This window comes from Catharus ustulatus, chromosome 3 (assembly GCF_009819885.2).
Source record: "Catharus ustulatus isolate bCatUst1 chromosome 3, bCatUst1.pri.v2, whole genome shotgun sequence".
Lineage (NCBI taxonomy): Eukaryota > Metazoa > Chordata > Aves > Passeriformes > Turdidae > Catharus > Catharus ustulatus.
This window is the reverse complement of record NC_046223.1, coordinates 38,546,999-38,572,826: the sequence shown is the minus strand read 5'-3', so window position 1 is coordinate 38,572,826 and position 25,828 is coordinate 38,546,999. Positions and strand designations below refer to the sequence as shown.

The 25,828-nt window shown below is 45.1% G+C and overlaps 1 protein-coding gene across 3 annotated transcripts in view; it reads right to left on the bottom strand.

Annotated features, from left to right (window-relative positions):
- The window catches only part of TJAP1 (tight junction associated protein 1), a 39,964-nt gene extending 19,151 nt beyond the window's left edge, over positions 1 to 20,813 (bottom strand). For all 3 annotated transcript variants that reach the window (XM_033055575.1, XM_033055576.1, XM_033055577.1), the window contains exons 1-2: positions 20,716 to 20,813; positions 19,658 to 19,734 (exon numbers count right to left, since the gene is read on the bottom strand). The gene's annotated coding sequence lies outside the window, so the exon portion shown is untranslated. The remainder of the gene's footprint in view (positions 1 to 19,657; positions 19,735 to 20,715) is intronic.
- Between the last annotated feature and the right edge of the window lie 5,015 nt (positions 20,814 to 25,828).

Here is a 25,828-nt window from a genome sequence, read left to right as displayed (position 1 = left end):
AGAAATAAAAAGGGCAACATCTGTAGGCACCTAGTGTCTCTTCCTGATACTTGGCAAGTCCCTTGAGGCCCAAGGTAGCCAACACTTTGGTTCCAGGATGCGCACAACTTCTGCCTGCTTGTAGTTGTAGCAGCTAAACATTCCCCGCAAAGAGGCAGAGGACTTGCAGGCTTTTTCTCGTCATCACCTTCTCTTGTGTTGCCTTTTCCAGCCTTATAAAATTGCCTTCTTACCAGTGCTAAGGGTCAGCAGTGTTCCTTCCTCAAGAAAAATACAGTAATTATGAAGCAGATAAAATTTCTTATTTCAGTTACTGTATCACCTTTCCAGCTTTTTCCTCTTAACAGCAGTATTTCTTTAGCACTGCTTTTTATTCAGAAAGATAAAGTTGTATTACTGAAAAAAATACAATCACAACACAATCACTGTCACATTTGTTTCTAATGCAACACTACAGAAAGATTTTTTGCGGCTATCAGTCAGCTCACTCCAAAAACTTGCAGATACAAAACCCGCAAGTAAGAAAACCAAATGTCCTGTGACACATATCTGACCACCACAGTTAATCTGGAATATTTGCTCTCTCTGGGCCAACCTATAGTCTGCAAGCATAACCAGTACAGGATATTGGCACACCCTGCATTAGGAGGTATCAGTATCTCCTGACTAGCTTCATGAAAAGCAAACGTAAGGGAGTTTTGTCTAGTTGCCTTCCTGTGCTTATGGATAGGGGAAACATTAGCCTTCAAAAGTCTCAGTCAGACTACCTGAGAAGCTGCTGCAGAAAGCCTGATCAAGACAACTACTAGGGAGATGGACAATGCAATAACTGCACCAAAGCATGTCTGTCCATGACAGAAAAACAAGCAGAACCTGTAGACTGCTGGTGCCAAGCACAATTGAAAAGGACTGCAAGGTTACTAAAGACCCCTTTAACATTTAATGAGAGTGATCTTTTCATTCAGAGAAGGCATCTAAAAAGAATGTTCAGATCCATTCTACTGCTGGCTGTGTTGAAGTTCATTTTAAAATAAAAGGATGACAGCTCCAAGTACAGACTCACATCTCAGCTCTGCTTGTATGTTAATGTGCACGATTCAGATCTGAGTAATAGCATTATAGTGACTCTTGGATTAAAATTGAGTTTCAGGAGGATTATTGCTCATTCCTGCTTTTCCATACCAATTAACCTTGACTGTTAGGCAGAAACCTCTGTTCTCTGTGTGGGAACAATTCCAAGAGCTACCAAGAAAAAGGCATCAGGCTAGTGTTGAACAACAGTCCATGTAACAAGCCCTACTTAACACCTAACACATCTCCAAAGAAAATTAAATCCCTGGACTCCAGTCATACATAGTTTTGTTGAATGGAAATACCACAGGACATATCATATATCAGTCATATCCACTGCATCATGCAGAATTCTCTTAAAAATTATCAGAATCACACTTTTCCTACAGTCCTGTTCTTCCACAACACAAAGATCTCAGTCCCCATAATTGAGTTGCACCTCATACCCTTAAGTGTGCATTTTATTGTCTACTCTCTCTGCTGTGTTAAGAGCAGCTTAGCTTCCCTAATTCTTTTATCGAAGCTCAGCCAGGACTGATCAACATTGACCAAAAAATGCTAGCATCACTAACATGTAACTGGAATACAATGCAACAGCTGATTAACATCTGAACAGGAACAGGACAGGAAGCAAAGGACCAGAATTCAATCCCCAGAAGGAATGTTAATGGAGAATAAAAATACCCAGGGGAGATTCTGACCAGGAAATGAGCACCAGCTTTTTAATGCATATAAAACATAGAACCACCTTTAATGGCTACACCTGAAATTGCACAAGCACCAGCTCAGCAAAAGGTCATTTTCCAAGTTACCTTTAGCACAGACAGCTACATCAAGGGCTAATGACAGCTTCTCATTCAGAACTGCTGACACACCAGAAGCGTGTTTAGCTTGTTCAGTGATCCTTCCAACTTTCACAAGGTAGTTTAGGCTACAAACTTTTAGAGTCTCTTCATCTTAGCACCCTGGGTTTCATGTCCTTCCTTGTCCTTCCTCATTCTTCTTACCTGTTAAGATCTCCCATGAGAAGATTTCTAAAGTATATTACTCAGAAATTTAAAGAAGTAATAGAACATTAGATAAAAACTCATGGAGATTAGAAGAATTCTCAGAAGTTTCTGGAAGTGTCTGGACCCAGCTAGAAAAAGTAAATCTTGATACTCTCAACAACATGTAACTGGATAAAGCTGATAGATCATGCAAGGAAAATTCGGGAGTCATGGCCTTAAACTTTCAGAGACAAAAAAGGGAATGGCTACAACAAGCAAACATTTGAAGAGAAATGAAAGAGGGAGATTTCTGTAGGAAATTCACCATGTAGGAATTCCTTTCCCAGACCTCTGTCATATCCTGTGCTGTGTAGGAGGGGAAAAAGAGGGTGAAAATCATACATTACCTTCCCAGAGCATAAAACCAAAAAGCATTTAATTATGACAAGGTAGAAGCAGCTCAAATTTTTCAACTATTGACAGGCAGACTCTCAGCCCCTGTAAGTAGTTCCTAAGTCTCACACAACCCCCAGCAATTAATATCAGCAGTCCTCTTGTTTCATGCTTTGGTTCAGAAGTTCTGGGCAAACTGCAATCTCCATCTCTTCAGTGCCAGGAACTGAATGTCACTGAGCTGTCTCTCTAGCAGAGATATAGTAATGCTAGAGAATGCTCCATTGCTGGAGCAATCAACTATACACTTGCCACAATCCACTCTCCAAAACATGCCCTCTGTCCGAGAGTCTCAGTGATGCACAGATGGCTGACACACCATGCAGTATCTACACAGGGGACAATGGAGCAGAGCACATTATTTGCATTATTTACAGAGGACAGATGGATAAGTTGCTACAATGACCTAGCCTACAGAGTATCTGCAATGCTGAGGAGGCGCTAAGTCCAGCCCTAATGCTTGCAGGTGCTGACAAAAACAAATTTCAAAAAATAAAACGGCTGTTTACACTAGTCAGCTTTATTCTGAAATGCTATCACTACAACCATGCTCACAGAGTAATTCACATGCCATTTTGTTCCCATAGAGCCTTTACCAGCAAGCAGAACACAAGATGTATTGACTAGATTTATTCAAAGCAGAAAGAGAACTGACATCTGCAGCACTTACTTATTCCTTGGCCCTAAATTCTGTATGTGTGTAAGTCACCACATATAACAGGTGGCACATACTTCGGGAGACACAGACCAGGAAGGAAACAACATCAAAATTGGGTGACATTTATTTCAAGCTATGGATGAAGAAAAGTAGCAAAATCCAGCTCAAACCTGCTCAGGCATCTGATTTTTTCAAACATTAAACATTTGTGACAAGTTTTAAGATGTTGCTTTTGCAGCCTAAACAGGACACTAACCATGTTGCAGGCACTTTTATTGGTAGGCTGAGGGTGAAACAAAATAACATTACAGGGGTCTCACATCTGTTCTAGACTGAAAAAAGCCTCATTTACAAGGAGGATCAACCTACTTTAATTCAACACTATGGCTAAGAATGACCAAGTTGTACAAAGGCTCACAATGATCAACTCACCCATCCTCCACCAACATGCACCACAACAGGCTCTTTCATTCCATGATCACATGGCTGCAGCCAAACATGACAGACTGTTCAGCAAGTAATAAAAAGGATCAGCTTTTTCCCCAAGGTCTTGTCTACATACACAATGTACTAAAATAAATTGACTTAGAAAATAATATAAAGCAGTATAACGCTCCTGGGCAAATGTTCTTAATTCCGTTTAAGAGCACTTTACATTGAAACAACTTAAGTTAAATAGATAGATACAAGACAAACTAAATTAAGGATGCCTATACAGGAATGCTGCACTAATATAATCACAGCTGTCTCTAATCTGATTAAGTTAAATCAGTACAACTTCCCTGCAATGGCAAAACCCTTACTGATATTGATGTTAACCCTTTTTTGCACTTTTCTGCTTCCAAAGGTTTTGTTTGGTTTGGATTTTTTTGAAAGAAAAAACCCCAAACCCACAACAGCATGGTCTCTCTCAGAATCAAAATAAGCTAACTACACTACACAAAGTATATTATGATACTAAAGGTATTGACATTTATATGTCTTGAAAGTTTTATGAATCCTATACCAAATAAACATCATAACAATGCTCAGACCAGTGCAGCTTAATATTTTGTCTACTTTCCCCAAACAAGACAGAAAGGGTGATCACAAATACTCACATTCTACACTGTTTTCCATACTCCCACACAGCTTTTGCTTCCTGATGTCCAATATACCTGGAGCAGTTCCTGGAAGACAACGTTCCCCACTTGCTCATTCCTAAGGGTATGGCTCACCAACAGTTTATCTGAGTGAACTGGAGTGTGGAGTTAGAGCACGTTATCTGCCTACCCCCAGGCACAGTCTTACCACTGACCCTCTTTTACCAAAGTATGTTCCCCTGTTAACTGTGGGGTAAGCACATACACAAACTAAGTCCTAAGTCACAGACCTAACATGCTACAAACCCACACTCCACCATCATCTCTCGTGTCCTCAGTTCTTACAGCGTTTCCCCAGGAAACATATCTGTCAAAATTAAATTTCAACAATTCTAAAATTAGTAGTGGTCTTTCCATTCTTCATTAAAAACTATTAGAACTCTTCCTCCTGAATATCAAGATTAAATTTATCTTCATTCTCTTGGCACTCTTTCATCTCTACCTGCTTTTTCAATCATGTCTCTTCGAGTTTACCAGTCTTCCTCACATCCATACCAGCAACACAACCATTTCTCTCTCCTCAGGGCCACCTTCTACTGCTGCCTCCGAGCTACATTGTGCAGAACTAACTTCCTCTTCAGTGCAAGTTTTCCATGTTTAGCACAGAAAGACATTACCAAGAATCCTCTGAGAGCCCCTCGAAGAGAACTAAATCCCTCATCAGCCTTCAGAAACAAAACTGTGCCACTGAATAAAGTGGTGAACTGTCACTTGAGTACACACAGCAGCCCCGAAATCAACCTGACTTGTAAGTTCTTTTTTTATTTTTTTGAAAGAGCCCTTCTGAAGCCCAGATCACATGGCATCAAAGACTGTAGGTACACAAGAGTTTGGCTACTAAGGGAACCACACTTACACGTTTTCTGTTTTAGAAGATTTAAAATTCAGCTCTCAAAGGGTTGCAGATATATTTTTGCAATAAACTATTTGGTCTTAAGTTTCAGATTAACGCTGGTGCAACTGTGCGCCTTGCACCAACTCTAGGATTCAGTCTCACCATAAATACAGGCAAAGAAGGTAGGAACAATTTCCATTCCATAAGTAGAAAAACTGAGGCACTAGGACAAAAGTCCCAGTTTTGTGCAATGGTTTTGCCTTAAGTTGCAAGTTAAAGAAAAACAGGCTCAGCTGTCGTAAGAAAGGGACTGGAGAAAAATTCAGCAAGACAGCCTTATTTCTGGCACTTAAAAGAAGAATGATCTGGGATATAAAAGAAAAGGAAAGTGCGCATGAGCTAAACAGCTACCTGACAGCAATTGAGTTGAATAGCCTGTAGTTCTTTATAAGAACAAATAAAGCAGCAACCCTGATCCAGTAATAGAACAATATTTGTACTATATTCAATTTTTTCTGCTGCTGAGGTTTAATCCCAGCAAGAATCGTTTTGGTTTAATTAGCTTTTCCCTAGCAGATGGTCAGATATGAGAGGCAGAGAATGGTACAGGCTTAACTGTTGAGTGATTGTGCAGCTGCATCTGTAGCTGAACAGTTAAGCATGTCCAGGGGTCCAGCTGTAGTTCGCACGACACAGGCCATTTCTGCCATTAGCCAAATGTCAGCTTCCTCTTTCTCCAGATTATGGATCAGAGGCACGTCCAAAGGCAGGCAGACAACTGATACGCAGTTTCACCACCATCCCCTTTCTCAGACAAAATCCTCAAACCTTAATCAACTGGAAGTCCCTCTTTCTTTGGTGACAGAAGCACATTCAGAAGCATTGCCATGGAAACTCCAGACATCCTCTGTGCTATTCATCAGAGAAGAACTAGCACAGAAATATTTTATGATCTCTATGGAACTGAATATATACAGCAGTCAGCATAATGAAGTAAAACTAGTGATACCAGTGCTGTGTGAGGATAGCAGTGGGGTGTTCTTCAACCAAGCTGCCTGAACTTCGCATCACCTACAATGAGCAGTAATTTGCTGTAAGATGGCAGGGAAAAGCAGAGCAGCCCTGAGAGAAGCAAAGTGGTGTTTGAGAAATAAAACTATCCAGCCAAAGGGATGAAAGAGAAAAGGGGTCACCACAGCCCTTCAGCCGTTTCCCAAAGCTGATTATATCCTGGCCCTTTTTCTTCCCAGAGGTTACAAATGGTGTTGCTACTGACTCCTTTGCAAAGCAGGATTCCTACCAGGCACAGAGATCTCCCACCTAACCCATGCCACTGCCTGCTTTGGAGACTAAAACAAATACTCCTCATTGACTTCCACTCAGTCTCTGCATCCAGGAACAATGCTGAGCGTAAGAGCATCCTGTACACACTGGCAGTAGTCATCTCAACAGGGCACAAAGGTAGAACAAGGAGATGCCTTTCAAATACATGCTTTTGGCCTAGCAGATTCAGAGCCTGAGCCAGGGGCAGGAACAGGCACAAAACTTGTCTCAACTCTATAAGCAATACAGCAGCATGGCTCCTGAAGCAGTATGTAACCCTGAAGCATCTTCTCTTTTTTGTGGTGTGGTCCTGTAGTTAATCTGCCCCAGTTTGCCTCATTTGTTTGATTTGGTTTTGGTTGGGTATTTTTAAATGATTCTCTTAGTCTTCAGTACCCCTGAACTCCTGAGAGATTTCATTCTGAGCTCAGCTACAGAAATATAACATGGCTTAATCCAGCTTAGGAAAAACAAACAGATCCACCCATCTCTCTTTCACTGATGACCTGTGTAAAGCACGCAACTGACTACAGCTTCTCTCTCCCTGTTCCCCTGGGCTCCAGTCAGTCCTTTTAACAGCAGGATCCCAGCCACACCAGAGGGGATTCACAGCTTCATCCCCCGCCCTGTCATGAGTTGCACCAGCAGTCATGGGCTGCACTGCTCGTATCTCCTAGATACACCTTCCTCCCTTGAAGAGGGATAACCACAGATTCCCCACATGTGACCAAGCTGGGTTGTTTCAGCTCTTCCCTCAGACACAACTCTCAGCAACTAACTCCTTCCACATCTGTCATCATTGCTACCACCAGTGCTGTTCTTCAGCTGGAGCTAATTATGAGCATCAATTGTCTCAAGAGGCAATTGCAGCAAAGGCTCATCATTTCAGTTTACCACAAGGTCACCTTGTCCAGACTACTTTACATCCCCTGCCTGGCATTGCTCTTGTAAAACTGAATGCCATTACCACTGTTGTCCTTTGGGATAGCGTAAGTCCATTAATTATTCTAAGGTTAAGGAAAACCACTCCTCTTTAGTAATGCTAAACAGAGAAGCTCTTCCTCCACACAGGGCTCCCTCCTGTAGATCCCCTGTAAGTAAACCCTATGGCAGCTCCTCAGAGAGCAAGCACGGAATGCGAAATAGTTGAGCTACAAGTGAAGTGACCTAGCCTCAAAGGGGCTCTAACTGAGGACTAATAAACCTCAGATATCTCAAAGAAAGCAAGCCACCACATTCCAGGTATCTTTTTTTCTGTCAAGTGGCAGACAAGAGCCCAAAGAGCTAGTAGCTCACTGCTCATCTAAGGGCAAAGGCCATGGAGGAATGCCAGCACATAGCCAGGCAGATGTTGCACAGACAAGGTGTTTGCTCAGTATCAACAGTGAGCTGTTTACTCACGCCTTCAGCTTCATGCAGCTGCGAGAGCGTGGCTGTGTTGAGTCTGTGACTCTGGACTAAGGAATGTCTCAACTGGACAAACACCACATCTGCTGCTGGCTCAAGGTGCCCCAGGATCAGACCAATTCCCCGTTTTTCCGTCCAACTGTAGCCATGCCTTCTGCTCTCCATTCCACCAGGGGGAGATCTAGCTACTTGGGAGTGTTACAGCTCGAGCCAGAGGAACACACTGCCCGGGACTGGATACAGGAGCACAGAGACCTGGATTTCTACTGTCTTGAAGGGCAACAAGGAAGCCAAAACAATGAGTTACTCCACAATGTATTAGAACTCACTGACGGGATGGATAATAGAAGGGTAATAATCAACCATACCTCCTCCTTGGCCAATGTCAGATCCATTTCATTCTTATTCCCTCACTCCTTTCCTGGCAATTGGAAAGCATCAGCATCAGCAGTACGTAACCCAAAACAAGACCTCAATTTTTGCAGCCATAGCCCATATCGCATGGCAAAGCTAAAACAGCCAGCATGACAATGATTATACACACTTAAATGTTCTATCAGTAACCTGCCATACAATCCAATTTTAGCCTTACTTATGTTTTGCTACCACCTCCTGTTGCTGCAGGGCATATTGTCCAGTCTGCCACTACAGAACAGAGGAAGGAAAATGCAGATTCAGGCAACACACCTTCTCAGCATCCAAGCCCTAACAGTCACGTATGGAGTTGGTAGCAACTAGTTTGAAATAAAATGCACAGTTTACATGAAATCAAAAGAGAAGAGAGCCCAAAGTGAATAATTTCCAACTGTTTTACAATGCTAAGAGCCTTGCAACATGTCCCTTTATCACCTGTCACTGAGATCCTGCTTTGAAAAGTGATACAACCTTCTGGAGAGAGGGTGGCATGGACCTGTTTACGATGAGCTCTGCAGTGACTCACGTGGAGAGCATGGTCACACCTAAAAAGCAAAACCTAAGTTATAAAGCCAGAGCACTTCTGAGAGCAAATACTTTCATTCCTGCTACTACTGCCTAAGGATGGCAGTAGGGGGGTCTTCCGCAGAAGACTAACTTTAGTAAGGAAATGACTGGCAGGTCACAGAATTTCTGGCTACTAGAAATTGCCAAAAGGGAAACTGCAAAAGATCCAAGCAAACTGGATAATGAAGCAGCATGTGTTCTGTTACCCAGAACACAGGAGATGGTCTGCCGTTACTTCCACAAGCCTTGCCTATGGGCTGCCCATAATGACGCTACCAAATGGGATCACAGTTCCCTGTGCCAGGCAAATGAAAGACTTGTAGAGAGGACAAAGATGGTTTGCATGACGGGTGCATAGCAAACTAGTGACTATTTCTCAAAACAGATATCATGTCAAGGATCCCAAAATAACAGCTACACCCTGATCTGCCATCCTTCAGCAAACTTCCTGTCCTCAGCTCTTGGGGTACAAGCTAGAAAAAGATTTTCCAGAAATTGGAACAGAACATTTACCCACCGACTGGGAGAAGTACTCCTGCCCAGATTAAATCCCAGAGCCATTCCATCTCCAGGCAGACATATCGTGTACTGGGCAGAGCTGGATGGCACAAACCACTCAATCATCTACTGATTGCCAGGAGCACACAGGCTGCAGGGGGGAAGAGCCAACCTTAATTGGCCTTATCGGTGTAAATTAAACCGTACAACACACCCAAGCAAACAGTCAGTTCCTTTGGAGAAGCAGGCATGAGTTATTTTGCTGCAGCTATAAAGGAAACATCGCTGCTAGGACATGCCCCTGGAGTGACTGTGCCGCTCAGCTTTCCCGGTGCATTCCTGGGGTTGTTTAGCAAGGATTCAGCTCCAACCTTTCCACAAGCAAGAAGTCTGAACCCTGAATGCCATCTGCAAATACAGCCAGACTCCACCTCCTGCATGCCTGCAGGCCACCAGGTGTGGCCAGGAATGGCACAAGCTACACACTAAACACACCTTTGATGTGGAGCTGAAAGCATGTAGCCACGGGGCATGAACAGCACGCCGCCCGCCGCCGTGCTGACTCCCACTGCAGGAATGCAGCTGCAACCGCAGGCCAAGGAAGGCAAACACATTGCATTCCTCACCAGGCGGAGAAGGAAAACAAGTAGCAAGCCCACACACCCACCCTGCTAACACCCGCCATGCTCTCTCCCCACACCTGCCTGCATGGTCACTGTCAGGACCCCGATGGCAGCTTCAGCCCCAAATTCATTTAGGTGAGGGTCAAGTTCTCCAGGCAATTTCTTGAATCCATGGGATGAGAGAAACAGAGCAAAGCAGGAGGGTTCTCAATTGGACATGCAAGCCACAGGGAGGAGAGCTGCTGCCTGAGCTGGGAAGTAGCCACAGTCCAGAGCAAGAACAGCCTTGTGCACCAGCCTGGGAAGCGAATTTCCCTGACTTTTCCTATAAGACAAGGGGAAAATATAACACTGAGACCTCTTGAGCTGAGGGGGCAGGGCTGAATAAGAAGTTGACTTTGGGAAACAGGGATGTCTGGAAAAGCCCAAGGTCTTTTTCTATCTGTAGGAAAACATCATACCTTAAGTCAAGTAGCTTCTCTGGGATGGAGGCATTTCCTCATTACCCCAAAATCCTTCTGTAAATGCTTGTCTCCACTGCCCACACACAGAGATTTGACCTTCACTGCACAACCTTCTTCCACTGGCACCAGGTCATTTCAGTGATCAAAAGAAGAAAAACTTAATGCACAAATACCCAGGACATCAGGCAACCTCTTATCTCAGAGCCTCATAATTTTCGAGTTGTAAAGAGACTCTGTACTCTAGTCAGAAAAAACATTATTCCTTCTTCATGCGACACTCCTACAATCCTAAAGCTTTCCAAAGAATTCACATTCTCAAATATGAAGTTACTCTGAAGGATGCCTCAGATGTGAAACTGTCAGCAGAATTCTCAAGTCTATATTGTGAGCTCCCCACATTGTGAATCTGCACTTACTCTGTGTTCAATAACTTAACAACAACCCACTCCTGAAAACCTTAAAAATCCATCACCCAGTGCTAAGAGCTAATTCTTAAGATTCAACGGCCAGCGCTCCCTCAGCACCAGATAGTAAAACCAACACTCTCAAGAGCACTGCAGCAAGAATATAACTGACTTGAATGTAACAGACACAAAACAGTGTCAGGAAATTCAGAGAGAACCAATTAAGGGCTGAAACACTATAACCTCTGGGGAGCCTGAAAGGGGAAAGGTCAACGTAGCCATAAGCTCCAGAGACATACCGATGCATCTAGCAGGCTGCTGGAACAGGGATGATTTATAAGGCTTGTGGCCCAGCTGCTCCACACCCCACATGTGCATTTCAAGGCCCACACAGAGGGAAAGGATCTGATATTAAGTAACAAGAACAGACCAGACCAAGGTCCAGTAGACTTTCTCATGCCTGTTGAAATTCAAGGCCTCAGGCTACCTGTTCCCTTCAATAAGCAGCAGTAGCTCCAGTACTTGGAAGAATGAGGCATGAAAGCCCAAATTTACCAATAGATTTATATCCAAAGATATAAATAGAAGCCTGGCAGGATTTACAGATTAGTGTCTAAATCACTACATGCAGGAGAATGGGCTTCTCCCCTTCTAACCACTCCATACCTCTCCAACCCCAGCCACCACAAGAAAGCCCATTTCAGACAGGATGGAAGCCCCTGCTGTTCTACACATTGCCAAGGGCCATCCCTGTGCAATCACTTCGATGGTGACACCACCCGAACTCCACAAGTCTCAACAGTGCAACCTGCAATGGCTGCAGCTCTCACAGAATGTAGGTCTGCCTGTTTCCCAGAATAGGAGCTGCCTCTACAGCCTCTCCTCTCCCTTCCCCCACTACATCTTTACTTTTCATAGATTCAATACTGTTTCAAGGTACCCTCATCCTGCCACCAGTGGGTGGGTGAGTGGGGGAAAGGGGCCCTTTATAATTGTAGTGTTGCAATCTGCCAGCCCGGCCAGGCAGCCTGTTCCCGCCTGCACTGCATTAAATACCTTATAACTGATTACACCCCCATGGGGCATGATTAGCAGTCTTCAGAGAACAAAGTCTACTTTCATAAGAATAAGAACAGACACGTACTGCTAACCTACTACACAGCTGGGCAGGTGAGGAAACAGGGAAGAAAGGGGGGGTGGGGAAGAGTTAACTGCACTAACTCTATTCCTTTCCTGTCCTGGCTGAGTTGAGATTTCCACTGCTCTGAGCAGTAGTATACCTCAGACCTACCCCATAAGGTTCAGGTAACAAAAGCTCATAAACAAACTCTTGCCTGTGGAAATCAGACAAAATCCTAACCTGGAGAGGCAGGGCCTCGAGGCAAGCAGACTGAGCTTTACTCTGGGTGACAGCAATTCCTTCACATCAGTTCCCAGTAAAAGGGAAGGGTGAATTCCAACTTCAGTACCAAAAACAAGGAGAAGGAGGGAAAGCTCAAAATCATAAATCCACGCCCCTTTCTAACCTCTGTATACATCTGAAAGGTCTACATAAGTAACAGCAAAACATCTAATTCAATCTGGAGGTTAACAGCTCTCCAGGTGATGATTTTTTTCTTGTGGGGAGCAGCAAAGAGGAGGAAAGCCCTCTCCATCTGAGATAGCTAATAGGGATCCCCAAACATAGACAGTCCATATGCATTGCCGCAACAAAGAACCAGCTCAATGGAAACTCAGCCAATCTGACATGAAATGACCTACAGCTCATTAGCAAAGTGCCTTCCAAATCTCAAAATGCCCACACAAACAGCCACAAATATATTTGGTGCTATCTGGCCTCCATCTCAGCAGAGCAGAAAGAATCAGACTATGCAGTCTTTTGCCAAAAGCAGCAAGAAAAAACGGTGACAACTCTGAGACAAAAATAAGCCTAGGATCAGCCCTTGCAGCTACCCTCCCCAAACCTCCAACAGAAGAGGAGAGCACAATGGAAAGCTCGAAGAAAATGGTCTTATTTAAGAGAGAAGTCCATGCAAAAGCTTCAACAAAATAGTAAGAACTCTCCCAGTTGTGTCCTTTTGGAAACAACCACCTGCTTTACCCAGAGTCCACTGGTTTTGCCCATGGCCCTGTGGATGCCACGGTACCATCCAGAAACACTCACGTTCAGCAGATGAATCTAGAGAGGACACCCTGCTGACACATTCCACCCGAATTCTTACCCTACCCACCCAAGAAAGGATTCGTTAATGAGTAACCAACCCAGCTGAAAATGATCTACTTGTATCTGCTTTACTCAGCAGCTGGTCCTTCAGCCAGCACACAGGACATCTCTGAACTCTAGTGTCTAGTCCCATCCATACAGCAAAACCTGCATGTCCTCTTTATTACAGGAAGACTTGAAGGTACCAGCTGACTTTAGACTGGGGTGTACTTGCCATTGGTATAAAGCATCAATACATTTAGAGTTACATTACCAAATAGATTGTGCTTTCAGGGTTTGGATAAACGGGAGCTTCCACCATAAACACGAGTTAGTCATTAGAAGCTCCAGGAGGTAATTTGAATTATCGCAGCCAGCACAAAAATAGTTTTACTTTTGGAGTTGAAGTCGCAGAGCTGTAATAAATCCAACTGGCACAGTAAAACTTCTTATAAAAGCTTAAAATTAGTTGTGAAGCCCCAAATGGCCTTGTATATAATTTGATTCTGCTACCGTGGGCTAGCAAAAGGGAAATTACTCCTCACACTGTAAAAAACTACTGAAAAACTCTATCATCCTTCAGCTCCTAGGAGACAGAAGAAGTAGGCTTACATTTCATGTCTCTCTATATATGTGTAAAATACATAAATAAATATATAAATAAAATGTTAAACCCACAGAACTAACAATGACTTGTTCATCCCACACAGTGCCGGGCAGCTATCAAATCAGGCATCAGAGCTCAAACTGGAGCACTGCAATCCAATGCTCTCTCCTGGCTACTGTACCCTCACAGATACCCTGCACCCACCCCCATTCCCAGAGTAAATTGTCTTCCACTGCTGAGAAGCACTCCTGCTATTCCAATACTGGTATTCACCATCAGAACAAGAGACCCTAATTTAGCCCCACACGGGCCTTCTGCAAACTGCTAATCCCCACTCCACAGCTGCTTTTCAAATGCACAGGCATGAGCAAACCATAAACGATTTATGGCGCGTGGCAGGAAGACTCTTGGCTCCCTGTGTAGGCGGGGTTTTGGGACAAGATCATGCTTGGACTAATGTTTGTATTGCAAGCTGTCAGTCAGGCAGTAAATCATCTCTGGAGCTGCACACTAATACAGCCCCATCCAACCGGGGCCTTGACGACACAGCCATTTCAGATACACCTGGGAACCTATTTGCAAAGGCATCATCTAACCATGGAAAAATAAACACACTTATAAGTAGAATCTACCAAAATTCTGCAGCCCAGCAAGGAAGATTTGCTTTCAGGAATCAAACCAAACTGGTATGAGAGGTCTGCCAAAAATTACTCTTCATATTAGTCCTAAAAGAAATTGGACTGAGCGCCTACACAGACATCTAATAACAGAGTGCATCTCTAGCAAAATGCAGTTAGCTGAGGAAAGCCTTCTGAGCAAAGTTTGCATTTCCCAGTATTCATTTACTGTAATGTAAGCAATGCTTAAATTCTAAAAGGGAAATATATTTTGCATACTTTAGCACACAGAAAAATACATACTTTAGTACTCAGAAAAATAAATGCATTTAAAGGCAGGATGTAAACTTGAAGTCCATTCTCAAGAAAGGTTACTTAAAATGACTTAATTTTAATTCAAAAATCCTGTCATTTTCCACTTTTGTTTTTTTCCCACATTTGAAAATACTTTTCATATAATACACTGGGTACAAATCTCCCAGAGATACAAGAGAAGGAAGAAAAGTTCTCAATGATGAAAAAATTATAAATAAAATACTCCAGGGGAAAAATCCCAGAACAGTAGCATTAACTGCAATCACTATATAGTTATGTGAGAGACACCAGATTTCAACTCATCTCCCTAGAATATTTTTAACCTTCCCGTTGGGCAGCAGCAGAGTCATCACTAATGAACATTAAAGCTGCAGGAAGAAATCTGATTTAGGAGACAGAGTGGCAAGACATCATCTTTGAGAATTGCAGTGAGCTTGTGAAGCAAGACATATGCAGGTCTAAAACCAGTTACTCTGAGTAGCATATGCCAAAATAATGGTCAAAAACCTTACAGCCACAACAATTATCTAATTATTATCTCAGGAAAATAACTTATATTCTTTTGAAACAAATGCTATAAAGTAAAACTTGCCTAAGGCTTTTTATGAAATTCCTATGTGTAATTCCTTAATAGTTGGAGAGACTACCTCATCTGTGCCTTTTGATATCAGAACCGTTTGTGCATGGGTGTTGCATTAACACAGCTGGACAACTGAGACTTTAAACATAAGACTAAGAAAATCCAGTTATGACTCCTACAGCATTACCCAAGACAGCTTTATCACAAGCTAAAATACAAATACAGAATTCAACCAAAGACACAGAAGTCACTGTGGGACTTCCAGGTCTGAATTTGCTGTCCCTCAAGACACCAAAAATTTAAACAAGTTCTCTCTTGCCACTAGAAGCTGGTCAGATACTGCCTGCCTAGTAATCAGTCTAAGCCTTGCAGGAAAATTTATGACCCATTTCACTTTAACAGCAACACAAAACTTCTATGAAAGTCGGTAACTGTTTATTCTCAGCTGTTAGCCCTCCCACAAAAGGGTTAAGTTGTGCCCTAAAGCACATGTTGTTCCCAGAGAAGCCGATAGGGCCCATACAGGGATCTTGAGGCTTACATATCCTGCTTCTGTCTCTGAAAATACACATACAGACTTCTTTCCTTCGGTTCCCATTGCATTTAGGCAAACATTACCAAAAAATAGCTTTTTATACAAATCTTTATGCCACTGCCACTTACCTTTATTAGCCTATGCATCAAATGCAATCTATACCTACTTGCAGCACAGATGATTCTCCTGATCCTCAACTTGAGCACAGGACACAAACTGTCTTCACAGACATTAGTACATCGAGGCTCATGCTACAATATACCAGAACTCACTTGAGCAGCCTTAAAGCCCTGCCTTTCAGACACCTTACAGACTAAAGTCCACAACAAGCCTGCAACGTGGAGAGGCCAAACTCCACACATTCCTTTCCCTCTTACAAGCAAAGGGAAGAAGCAGTAAGTGCTTTGCACGACTACTCAGCATAAAAGACAATAGCTGCATGTCTCCATGTTCATCAGTAAGACGTTCCTCCTCTACAAACCACACTATCTTTCCACAGACGCTGCTCTTCATCAGCTTAAAATCCTCAACTACCAGGACTAATCAGAGCAGCTGCAGTGCTTTGTGGATTTGTTCTTCGGTTGGTGATTTGTTGTGTTTGGTTTTTTTTACCCTAAAGCAGTTACCACAAAAAGCAAGGTCAGCAAGCAACCTAACATAGCACATAAGTGATTCAATACCTTGCCCCTGACACAGACCAATACATTAAGGTGGTTTAGTAGCTGGAGCAAAAAGCCTCAGTGGACAATTATGGAACACACTGCCCCTTCTTCAGACCTTTACCTGTTAAGAGATTGAATTAGGTCTGAAAAATACACCTTCTAAAACAACTTCTTTAACTAAAGCAAGTCTGAACATTTCCACTCCTAAGTGCTTGATCTTTTCTGAATCCCGCTCAGTTCTTAGCCTCAGCGCTATTATGTGGTAGTGAATTTCCACAGATTAGACATCATGTGAAAATACTTTAAAATCATTATTCAGTTTGATGCCTATCAGTTTCACTGAATTGCATTCACCTCAACTGAAGAATACATTCCACCTCCTTCACCGCTGCACAGCAGTCTTCCTCAGGCTTGGCACCCAGCATTGTTGAAAAGCAGAGGAAAACTGAGCCCACCCAAGCGATGCTTATACTGCATTCCAACCACTGCAAAGCTATTCTCATACTCCTACATGGTTTTCCACGCCATTTCCTTCCTAAGAGCAGCTCCCAGGAGGTCACTCCGGAGAGACTGGCTCATGTCATTCCAACTACAAAACATCCTGCAAGCTTCTGCTTTAGCCCTCTCTGAGCATATTTGGAATAAAAACACACATGAACATTCTAACAATGAAGAGAATGGTTTCGGAGAACAGAACAAACAACAAAGCAAAAAAGAGAAAATTGTCCTTGAAGTCAAAAACATTCAGGCAAAGTTAGATGTGAGCAAAATGAGCAAATATTTCCAGGGAAGGCAAAAATAGTGAGATGTCAGAGGGCCCATTTGCCTTGAACAAGGCAGAGCCTGACTTGCATTCCATAGTTCACTCCAATTTCACCATGCTACAGAATACACAGGACAATGGATCAGACAGAGGTCTGCTTCATTTTGAAGTCACTACTTCAAATCTCCTCCATCGAGCTTTACTAAAGCATGCAACACCACAATATCTAAGCATCTACACACTTACGGGTTCATCCTCAAATCCCTGGTAAGACCAGTGTTAATCATATTTTGCCAGCAAAGAATGAAGAGTAAGAAACAGCAATGATCTGAACACAATAAATTCGAGGCAGAAAATAGATATCTTTCTGACCATGGCATCGCCCTTCCCCTCCAACAAGCTGTAAAGGTATTTCAGCTTTAAAAAGTAACATTCTTCCTACAACAGTTACAGACTCAGTCAATCTAGATCTAAGGAAAAGCCCTCAGGTAGGGGAACTGGCAGGGAAACAGCACGGATGATTTCATGGCCTAAGGCATTCATCCTGTTTGCATAGGTTACACACCTAGTTCCTTTGCAGTCCTCCGTTAAATGAATCTCAGAGAGGATCACATTTACCCAGTTACTAGTGATCTGAAATACACACAGCTGGCATGAATGTCAACAAGCACTCTCTCTCCAAAGCTCAGGGTGTCATACAGAAATGAGATATCTTCCCAACCAAAAACCTCTCAAGCAAGGAGATTAATACAACCAGTTTCAGAACCTTAAATTTACTCTCAAAGCATTAATCAAGTCAAATGGTCAAGAAAATCTGTTCTATTATGGTAATTCCAGATCCTGACATGCCCAGTAAAAAGAGCAAGATGAATCCAAAAAGTGTCAAGCCAGAGCCTCATTTATTAGCAGAGGAATCCTATTGGGACTTCCACAAGTTGCATTTCTCCCAGCAACACGTAAGGCAGAGAGTTCTGTTGTCACTCTGTGCTGGAGAAGCGAGGCCCATGACAACAAATACACAACACAGTAAATTTGTCAGGACCTAACCTACACAACTGCTTCTTAGGTCTACACTGTAGATGTGGTGATACATGGAACACTCAGAATTCAGTTTTCAGTGGCTTCTCCATAAAACATGGCAGACATTTTAACAGGTTAGGGAGGTCACCTTCAGAAAAACCATCAGCCTCTAAGATTCACAAGCATGAAATCAGATACCAAAACATACAGTTACATTTTACCAAAATTTGTTTACTTTGCTACGGCTCAAATAGCTTGCCTTTCTTCACCTTTTTAAAAACACTTAATATGTCACACCAGCTGCCTTTCTCCAAGCCAGCTCTGGTACCATTCAGACCAGCATGCTGACCAAAAATCATTTGCTCTGCTCTGGGACAAGAAGCAGGCAGACTTGCAAAAGACTACATCTTTTTCAAAGCTTTAGCCTATCTCCCTGACAAGCTACGCCATGATTGTATTTAGAGTGGATGGCAGAGATAAGAACTGAGGGTTTGTTGGCTGCAAAGCAAGTGACTTAGCAGCAGCCAACAAACAACTTGAAACAGAGTGGAAAAGCATGCAAGGTCATCTTCAGTTCAGAAAGCTGGTTTGGAGAGTGAAGAGGCAACAGGCCTTGGCAAGTAACTCATCTCCTCCTGACCCAATGCCTTGTTAATATTAAAGATGAAGATAACCATGGGCTGCACTTTGAAACTCCACTGGCCCTGCTGAAATGCATTCACAGGATTTCAAGAGCACTGAGTGCCTGGGAAGAAATGAAAAACTCCTCTCAATACCACAGCTAAGACCTGGTAGCTTAAATACTGATTTAACACCCAGAAGCTAAATCACACTGTATGCAAAACACTGCTGGGATACAGATGCTTTCTGCAGTGATCCACTACGGAGTGAAGGAGAAAGGAAATGTTATAAAGGTGATCTGACAGCGTACAATCAAAAAACCAGCTGCTGGGTACCAAACAACTGCTCCTTTAAACTGGATCTCAACAGTGAGTTCAGGTACACCTGCACCACCCATCAAGGGAACAGTTACAATTTTTGTGGGAAAAAAATGTGGTCGAACTAATGACCTGACAGAACAGAGGGTCACTAGAGCCACCTAACTTTGACACTGCCATTATTGCAAGAGCAGGATCGTCAGAAAGGATTTCATTTGGATTCTGGCTGGGCAGATCCCTTGTGAATTATACAGACAGCATGGCTACTTTGACACTGATAGAGCACATTCAAGACTGCTTTCAGAAATAGAATGTCAAGGGCACTGGCTTACATCTTTAATTGAACTTTTCTTTCCAGAAGCTCTTGCTGAATTTCTCAGGGTCACTCCCATTTCACTGACACTCCTGGCCTCTCAATTCAGGAAACACAGGGCTACTATGATGCAGAGAACACCATAGAGAGGGCCAGTGTTTCAAGTATGTGGTTTGCATGTTCTCAAAAAAATTTGAGTAGTGGTACAGAAAAAACACAGTCTGACTCAGCATGATCTCACTCCTGGCTCTCTTACCTGCTAAGTCTGATGCTTCAGTAAGGATTCATTGCTTCATCTTATATAGGCCCTTTATCCTGGCTCCTTCTCTGAATCTGTAAAACAGAAATGCATAGCTCTGAAAAGCTTTCACTGGCACAAAACTATCTACATGTTATGGATAATTCTTTTCAGTGGACAAGATCCACCTGGCATCTCTCAGATCTAGGTCATTCTCAGCCTTGCCAGATTTATGTATCATTTGCACACCGTGATGCTTACCAATCGAACCTCACGCACACCTAAAAATCTGCATATCGGCACTCAATCTTTTACTCCACTCTATGCAGAGTGCTCAAGCTCCAAGCCAGAGGCAGTACAGCATTTATCGTTCACCTGTTTTCCTTTAAAGTCTCCCCATGTTCCCAGAGGCTGCACACTAGTTCTATAGCAGGAAGCATCCCTATGTCCAGGCTGGCAGAGAATTTCCCATTAACCCCTGCCGACACCAGAAGAATGCTGATTCTTCCCTTTCAACCCTGCCTCTGCCAGTTACTCTCCAGTTCTTTAACACACGCGCTTTCCAGACCTGTTCCTCTTTGCAGCTCCTACTCCAGCAACGCTCCCTGCAGAGACACTGGCTCCTCATCCCCCACGCTACCTAACTCTCCATCACTCAGAAATGGCTACATCCTGCGTGGACGAGGTTCTGCGTGCCGATCCCGTGCCTGCGCTGCTCCCTGACACAGGTCTCTCCCCGGGAGGGAAAGCTCTGTAACGCCCTGACGGCCGAGGTAGTGGCATAGCCACCTTCCCCACGGAGACCGCCCCTTCCCTGGGGCCGGGGCTGTGGCCTCGCCGCCCTCCTGCACACGGACCCCCTCCCCCCGCCCACGGTGCGACCCGCTCGAAGCCGCTATCCTCGGGGAACTCTACAATTCCTCGCCACACACGCGGACAGAAAGGTCCACTCCGCTCGCTGGGCGTCGCCCGAAGCCCGCAGAGGCCCGGGGGCCCAGGGGCCCCCGCTCGGGGCTTCGTCCCCAGCCGGTCGCGTTCCCCGCTCCCCGCCCCCAGAGCCCCAGCCCGGCTCTGACCCGGTCGGGCTCGGCTCCACCAGGGGTCCCAGTGACTTTGCGGCCGGTTCGGCTCCGGTTCAGCCCCGACTCGAACCCGCCCCAAACTTTGCCCCCGCCCGGCCCCGGCCCCGCGCTCTCGCCTTAGGCCGCCATTTTGCCGCGGGGCACGCCGGGTAATCCGGCGGAATCCCCACGTCGCGGCGTGGCTGCGTCATCTGGCGGCACGCGCGGGGGGGCGGGGCGAGGAGGAGCGGGGCAGGGCGGTCCCGGCAGCCTGAGGGGCGGCGGGGCGGGCGCTGGCAGCGCCCGGGGCCGGGCCCGCCCCTGCCCCTGCCCCTGCCCCTGCCCCTGCCCCTGCCCCTGCCCCTGCCCCTGCCCCTTCCCCTTCCCCTGCCCCTGCCCCTGCCCCTGCCCCTTCCCGCCTGCCCCGGGACCTGGGAGCAGCCTGAGGGGCGGCGGGACGGGAGCGGGCGCTGGCAGTGCCCGGGGCCGGGCCCGCTCCTGCCGCTTTCTACGCGTGCCGTGTTCTGAGAGAAGACCCATCAGACTGGTGTGTATCACAGCCTGTCACTAGGGAAATACAAATCCAACCGTGGGAGCAGGTGGAGAGGGAGGAAGGTAGAGGAGTAAATGGAGAAACCCACCTGAAACCCCCCAAGGACAACTGTCTGCCTCTTAAAGGAGAGGTGCTGAGAACAGCATGTGCCAGGCAAAAGCTAGGCAAACCCTGACACAATTTGTGAGTGTGCTTTTGTATTCATTTGCAAAATCTTCCACTGTGTTGTTCTAGTGTTGGGTCTTTGAAAAAACAGTGCTTTTTAATTTATAACCAAATCACCCCATTTATTCAACTCTGAGCTCAGACAGGTGCTTTTTCTATTGCTTCTCTTGCCCAGTGCGTAGAATTATGTACCCACTGCTTCCATTTCCTGTTATCCATTCTGTCACAAACATCTCATGAATCAGTGATTCACACAGTAAATAATGGAGCCTAGCTCTGAGAAAATTTCCCCGGTTCAGAAAATTCCTAATAGAATTTACACAATGTTCTTCAGTGTACTACTACATTTACAAAGCCTTCAGATTTACATTCAGGTAGTACCAGGCTCACAGTACTGCAAACTCTGCCCAAATGGTCCCCTCTCTTACACAATAAAAGACAGGTGCTCAGCAGGACCCTGCTTCCATGACCTTGGGAATATTGTACAAAAACGTCTGCTGAGCGCCCGGCAAGTGCCGCCTGCACCACACCACACGTCAGCCAGGGATATTTCAAGAAAGCCTTCGGTACTTGTGCCCCCATAAATTCTCCAAATCCTCCCTGTGCCGGAGTCAGATAACAAGCAGAAGGACAATGGCTCCAAGAATCCAGGCTGCCCATCTGCTCTGTACTTCCAGATTCTTGCTTCCACAGCACCAGCTGATGAAATTTTCATAGCTGATGAGGTTTCTCATTTCCACTGGGCCTTGCTGCCTTGGAGCCTTCACAGCTGTGGTCTGTTCAGGTTTCCGTGGGTGAGCACTGATGGCAGCAATGATTAGAGTACTTTGCTTTCTTTTAGTGACTTTGTCAGAGTGGGATCTTCAAGCTTTTTCCAAGTCTAGGTGAAATAAGTCCTGTAGGAAGAAGAGAGTCTGATTTTCAGATGGTCTTGTAATTTACTGCTTCCATTAAACTCAACTCTTCTCAAAATCAGATCTCAAGGTCAGACTGCCAAAGGGAGACAGGAACTCAACTTGCACTGGCTGAGGACCAGTCACCTGCTCCGAGCACCAAAAAACACTCTTCCCTCAGATCCCAAAGGCCTTGATTCCCAATCCTTCTTCCTCTCCACATACATCCGCCCTGCCTTTCCCCGTATCCGGTATGCTTGTGAGCTGGACTCACTATTGCCCTGAGCCCAGAGATGTGACATGATGCAGAAGCATGACGTTAGGTTACATTATATTCATTTATATAACACCATTAATACCAACGAGCAGCTCCCTGCTACAGCCAGTTGCTCACTAAAGCCTCTGAAGTTCAATTAACAAGCACCAGGTAATCTAACACTTGACTCCCAATAATCCTTTTATTTTAAGGGGCCTCTGGCGGATGTAAAGCCCTCAGCAAACAGTCCTGGAAGTACATTTGAGATTCTCTCAAATACCAGCTGAATTTATGACCCTTAGTGAAGAGCAGGGAGGAATCTCTTCAAAATACTTTCCAGTTGGCAGCACTTTATATAGACCCTTGTAACTGAATAAAAGGAACCCCTGGAGGGGCAGGTGCCACCCTGTGGAGGGACAAATCCCTCTGAAGTGCCTATGGTCTTGGCTAGTGAAAAAGGAGATGACAGAAATAATGTCTCCCCACCAGAAGAAGGCAGTGCAGGCTTGGCCCTCTCAAGTTTTCCATCAAACCTGGTCAAGTGAGGAAGAGGGCGGGTGCTGGACAACCACTTGGTGGCTGACTTGGAGGCTGTCACCTGCCTGAGAGTTGCATTGGTGAAGGGACTCCTATGAAAAAGTTGCCTCCTTGACTACTTCTCTAATTCCAGCTGCACAGAGGATTCCCTAGCAGACATCAGCTAGGAAACCCTCAGAGGCAAAGGATGTTTGTTTCATGGCTGGGCTGAGCCTAACAAAACCAAAAGACCTGAGATTTAATTTGAGCAGAGTTTTCACTCTGGGATATGCCAATACAAGAGGAGCTCAGCACCCAAAACTAACAGCATTTCAGGAACAATAAGATCAGTGAAATACTGCCAGCCTGTGACAGTCAAACAAGTCTGTGGATGCCGAATTGGACAGCCAAACACACTCTGCCAGTATGCCTGGAGCATACACCTACCAGACAAATACAGCCAACCCGCCAATAAAAGAGTTGCTAAAAACATACCCACATGTATAGTTCAGGCCATCCCACCACATAAGAACTGGGACTCAATTTTGAGATTAATAGAGATCCAGCACTCCAAAAAACACTGGAGTCTTTTCTCAAGCAAACACATTCCCCAGCATTGGTGGCTGAAGAACAGGACAGTGCTGACCCAATTCAACCCAAAATGCTGTTTGTCTTATGGGACTGCCCAAAAGCACCCATCATGGTTGGTGTGTACTTGTGCTGGGCACTGCAAAGAAAGACAGGCAGACACAATATCCTGCTCTCGAGGCTTGAATCTCTGAATCTCTCGAACCTCTCTCAAAGCACCCCTGGCAATATGAAACAGAAGATGAAGGCAGAACTGGGGAACAATGACAAAAATCCATTTCAGCACCTCGGTGCTGGGCACAGCTCAGTGGTTTCATGCCATCACAGGGGTTGAGCAGAGCACAAGAAGGGGGTTGTACAGCTCACACTGGTATTTCAGACATACACAGGGGCACTTTCCCCCAACCTGTATGCTTGAAGAATACACTGCATATCAGTGCTTGCCCATTACAATTTTTGCCTATGCAAGTCTTCTATATATTTATAAATGTGTGTACATAAAAATGGAATAAAATAAATATATATCAGTGACCCCTACTGGCCATTTCTAACTAGCCACAAAATTGTGCGGCAGCAGCAAGCTCTTGCTTGTTGCTGAGGTGCTGTATTTCGAAGTGAGGCACAGAGCCTGGCAGTGGTGTGTTTGTGCTCTTTGCACTCACTGCTGGCTGCATCACTCCTGGGGGCAGGCAGCTGAAATTGGGATTTTCTGACCTCAAGTATTTGTTTGTGGCATCCCACTCATTTCTCTGCTCACCACCAGCTCCATGCCACGATCCCAGCTCTTGCACTGAGCCCGGTACAGGTGCCTCCAACTCTTACCTGCACAGTTGCTGGTCTCTGCAAGGGACCAGATATTGGGCTGTGACCTTATACAGGGTGTTTTTTCCAGAAAAATTCAGTTCTCAGCTGGGACCCACACCACAGATACCACTGCTTGAGGTCAGCTCCCTACAGAAGGAGCTGCCCCAGCACTGCACGCTTTCTCCTCCTGGCAGCCTCACCTTAACCCCACCAAAACTCACTGTAAATTCTTCACCCTGCTGGGAGCTAAATCCATCATGAGTGCTGCTGTGCAGCAGAGACTGAAGGGCCCTCCTGGGCCAGTGATTTACCTTGGTGAAGGAATGGAAAGGATGTGCCTGACAGGAAGAAGGATAGCTGCTCCAATGCAAGGCAAAATCCCATGGGAAGCAAAGGCTGGAGTCACGGTGTCAGCCTCAGACCAAGACTAAAGGGGCTCTGTCTCCCTTTCCCTTCATCAAAACTTGTTTAGCTCGTCATGCTAATAGTGTTGGAAATGAACTGAGTTAAAAGTATGTGGAGAAGAAGGGGTTGGACGTCTCACTGGAGCATATGGGGAGGTGGCAGAGGGCTAGGTGTAACACCAGCTCTCCTTGGTGTGTGCAAGCAGACAGGGCTTCATCGGGGTTTGGGCACAGTGCTCGCTGTGTGCAGGGGAAGGACACCACACTCTGGGGGGCAGGGGTTGGCACTTCACCATGGTACACAAGTGAGGAGGAGTAGCTGATTCCCCAAGCCCTCTGAGGCAGAGCAGGGACTCGTGGACTCTATCATGTAGACACACATGGCTGTGTGTTGTCTCTCAAGGAGCCCTTCTGCGTGCCTAGCGTGTGCCTCCAATGCACAGAGACTTTTTTTCGTGAAATCTGCAGCACTGTTCTCCCTGTGGAGCTCCTGTTGTTTATAGGGACGGGTCCAGACAGGCCAGGGAGGAATTACCTTTCCCTAGGACACGCTTGGTGCTTGGCTGAGCACACCACTTCTCTGCTTCACGGGAGCTGCTGAAGGCCAAGGAGACAGTCAGTCTACAATTAGCCTCCCTCCTAACTCTCGTCCACATCCCCTGGGGCTGCTAATTATGGACTCCTCTGCAGCCAGGGTTCAAGTCTTTCTAAGCACAGGCCATAGTTTCATGAAATGACCTTGACATTCTCTGCAACAGGCTCTCCTGCCAGGTTTCACTGCATACACCAAGATATGCCATCCTCTGTAAACACCCAGGAGCAAGCTCAGAGGCAAGCACCGAGAAAGCACAAAAGATTTGCTTTAAGAGTCTCCCATTAAATGCTTGTGTGCTCCTGGTGAGATTAAGAGGTTTCATTGCTAGAGCTGCCAGCTGGAAAGGCAAAGGGA